This window comes from Pseudopipra pipra, chromosome 4 (assembly GCF_036250125.1).
Source record: "Pseudopipra pipra isolate bDixPip1 chromosome 4, bDixPip1.hap1, whole genome shotgun sequence".
NCBI classification, from domain to species: Eukaryota; Metazoa; Chordata; class Aves; order Passeriformes; family Pipridae; genus Pseudopipra; species Pseudopipra pipra.
The window spans coordinates 63,358,138-63,362,185 of NC_087552.1; the positions used below are offsets into that span (position 1 = coordinate 63,358,138).

A 4,048-nucleotide genomic window follows, 5' to 3' on the forward strand; every position below is an offset into this window, starting at 1 on the left:
TTCTGTGTTTGTTTGGGAAGTCAGGGCAGTGATACAGGCTGCGTTTTTGGGAAGGAAGATGATGAATGTTTTCTGATGATTATTTCTTCCTAACAGGAACTTTCTCACACATAAAACTTCATTTAGGAAGTTTTTCTCATAGCAGGGGAGCAAAAATACTTGTTGTTGTCTTCGTTGCTGACAATTATAGACAATCTTAGTTAACTTGCTTTAATTTAGATGTTTGAGCTCAGACCGTGAGGTTGACTCCACAGTCTGTAGTAAGACATTTTGAGAGCAGATGGATTGAGTTGACACGTTTACAACCTCTGAAAACTTTTCATATTAAAGTTCTACTTCTGGAATGAAAAATTACGAAGTTCATTAATTTTAATTATTCCTTCCTGAATATGTAAAATTTTCATTTTTATATTGTATTTTTCAAAAATTTTCAACTAATACTGAAATAATTTTCACAGTGGAGATATTAATGTATCCAGGCTGCTGTCAAAGATGTTTCCAATGGATCTGCATGATCTCAGTGTTACATTTTATGTATTTTCTCTTGGAATTTCAGAAAGATGATTCCCAGAGACTTCTGGAAAGCTTCAACTCTGATGAAAAAGAACACACATTTGCAAAACATAGAGCAGAACCCTATACATCAAAAGAGGAAATGGTCCTGGAGGTAAAGCTTGGCTCTTGGTGGTGGATGTCCATTTTGCTGCGTGTGGCAATGAGCACATTCAGGGCCTAATCCAAACTCCTTTAATTTTAGTGGGTTTGGAGTTGAGACTTTAAAAAGTGTTCAGAAAAAAGCATAAGATGGAGACCAGGAGTTGATCGCTGCTTATGAATGCAATCATTTAAAACACTCATTCACCTTTATGAATTCCATTTCACCTGGGGGACTCTTTGGATATTTTAATCAAGATCCTGAGTTCTTTTTGCACAGAGGCTTCTTTGGTTTTGTCTGTATGTCATCCTTAGTTTTAAAAAGCTGATGGAATAAATTACCACTATTGACATAAGAAAAAGTTCTTAAGTACTGGAATCAGTGCCAATAGTTAATAGTGGATTCTTTCCTGGATGAAGAGCTCTATTAGAGAAACTTTTGCAGTAACAAAGTAATCCAAGTACTGAAAGACCACTGTGGTGAGCTGGGATTCATGGACAATTGGAGAAACAATTTGTGAAGAAAAGTAGTAGAAGGTATAAACTTTACCCACCCTCGATGAAAAAATCAAATAACTTTTTTTTTTTTTTTAATAATCTCAAAATAACTGGAGAACCAGTCCTACCATGTAATTGTTAGATCACTACCTTTGACCCAGAGGTGATCCGACTGCTCTTGGCAAAGTTAAAAGTTGTGGGTTTTTTTAAAAAATGTGCAGTTCAGCTAACTCAGTCTATTATACATACATTAAATACATGCAGAAAATGTCAGTTAAAGCCAGCGAGCCTGCTGCTTAGCTTGTAACAAAAACTGATTTCAGAACAAAGAGGAGATAGATGTTATTGTTAACATTTTACTGTTGGTTTAAATCCTGACAGGTAATTAATCTTCATTGCAGTTATGTGATCAGGAATGATAACAAACCATGGTTGGTCATTTTGCTTGAGTTAAAGTACAGCATAAAAAGTGAGCAAATTCTCCTTTGGAGTGTAAATCCTGTGGGAGAACTTACGCAATTATACATCTTTATGCATATTATCAGTGCTTTTGAAATGGGATCACAGTCTTTTAAAGATGATCATTCACAACTGTATCCATTTCCCAAACATGTTAACTCATTTGTAACACATTAAGAAATAACCTTGTTATTTGTGGGACTTTCTCCCACCTATTTGTCTTAACTACTGAAGTTACATTTTTTTTTTGTCTATTCATTTGTTCTAATTTTCAGAGGCTTTTGCTGTTACTAGCATCAAATTGACACTTCATTAAGAAGCATAGATGGAAAATGCTTTTAATTAAGTTAAAGTACTTCAGAAAAACAGATATTTTCATTCAGAGACCTTCCACATTGCAATAATATTATAATTACTGTATTATAGTAACTGTGTGTTATTTATGCCTGCTGAGAAGCAGGATGTATTAGTTCTAGCACTCTACAATATGGCTTTTCCAGCTTTGGTCTGGCTGCTCTGCCTTCAACCACCACAGAGCAATAGCTCTGTCAGCTCCTGTCCCTGAGTATGTTCTGCAACACTGAGACTGCTCAGTGTGAACAAGTCTTTTACATACTGCCCTCATGCTTTTGAATGTATCAGTAAATCCAAAAATTTCTGGAAATAAGTGAAATGGAGATGAAAAGGTGCAATGATAAAAAATTAATGAATTATATAGTTTGTTTTCTCTCTTCCCGTTTCTATTTCTATACTCTATTAGTGCTTTGATGTTTCCTAAAAAAAGCCATATAGAGAAAATTATGTTTTGACAAATCAGATTCTTTCATTTCATTTGAAAAAAAATAAAAAAAAAATAGAATAGGAAATCTCCTAGTGCTTGGATTCACTTATCTGTTTCTTATAGACAGACTTTTATTAAGCCATACATAACCTCTCAATACAAAGCTGATGATCCCAAGGGAGTCGCAGAAAGTCAGACTATGTGGTATAGCAGATTGTATAAAAAGACTGTTATCTACAAAAAATTTTTTGAAAAAACATTGGTATTTTCTCTTGATTTCAGCTAAGGGTTGTACTATAAATGTTCTTCCTGGAAAAAGATGATGACTAGGTTTGCTTAATCTATTGTTTCTTCATTTAAATTGAAAGACAGAATTTACAGCCACGATATCTGTGCAGCTTATCCTATTATTAAGCTAATTTCAGTCTCATGCAAAATCTTTAGTTTTTGCTAAGGGGGGTACACAGACATGACACAAAATGAAAATATCATGTGAATACCAGCTATTGCTTATTCTTGCTTTCAGGATTAAAAGCATTTTTGTAGCAGTGGTAATGACAAGTGTTCCATTATGGAGTTTTCATACTCTGAATGAGTCTTAAGAGAAGACTTCTCCTGCCAGAGAAAAAACAATCAATAAGTAGTTATCAATAAGAACTACGTTTTGTAACAAAAAGGGGCATGCAATACTTACAGATACCAGATCTACTGCTGTTCCCAAATGGTTTTCTGTTCTTTTCCATACAGGACAGTGAGTCTCCTCTGGACAGTAACATCACGGCATTTGCATTAAAGGCAAAAGTGATCTATCCCATCAATCAGAAATTTAGGGTAAGGTTTTAGATTCTACTTGTAAAAGTTAATGACAATCATTCTGTATCACAGTAAATTGCAGAGTCAAGCAAAGAAGAACATTTATTGCCAATTTCCTTAATAGGGATCTTTCTTTGTTTATAGTCCATTGACTCAGGATTTATTCTGTAAGGCATCAACTGCTTTCAGCTCCCCCTGAAACCTGCAGTGCTTTACATGGTGTCCAGTCAATTTCCACTGTAGCTAAGAGACTTTTCTGCCCATAACATTAATGGAAATTGGATCTGTCCAAGGAGCCTTTAAAAAACCCCCATAAGGATCTAAAAGGAAGAAAGCATACAACAGAAGATTGCTTTTCTGGGCAATGCAAAAATCTGTCAGTATGATGAATCTTAATTTATATGGAAACACTTTTGCTGTGTATACTGTTTAATTTTTCTCTTGAAAGCAAACACTGCAAATTGATGAGATGTTTATCTCCTTATTGTGTTGTATTAATTGACCTTGTGAATTTTCTTTGACTTTTAGCCTTTGGCAGATGGCTCATCCAATCCATCTTTGCATGAGAATCCAAAGCAGGCAGTTCTGCCTAATCAGGTTGTGGAGACATCTACATCAGGCAGCCTGGGATCCCTGAGCCAGGGAGACAAAGAGGACTGTAGTTCCTCCACAACAATACATTCCACAACAAGTGATGACAGATTTCAGGCTCGAGCCTTCCTTAAGGTGACCAGCTTCCCTGAAGTGCTGACATGTGAGAGGTAAACAGTAAATTTGCCCTTGTGTTTGGTCATTTCCTAGCATACCCTAGTGGTTTTCAGGACAGTCACTGAAAGTTTGATG

At 35.5% G+C, this 4,048-nt stretch overlaps 1 long non-coding RNA gene across 1 annotated transcript; it reads left to right on the forward strand.

The window, feature by feature from the left end:
• Positions 1 to 694: 694 nt before the first annotated feature.
• On the forward strand, positions 695 to 3,754 carry LOC135413491 (uncharacterized). Its single transcript, XR_010430258.1, has 3 exons — positions 695 to 1,191; positions 3,140 to 3,223; positions 3,734 to 3,754. It is a non-coding gene; the product is annotated as an uncharacterized LOC135413491 (long non-coding RNA).
• The last annotated feature ends 294 nt before the right edge of the window (positions 3,755 to 4,048 follow it).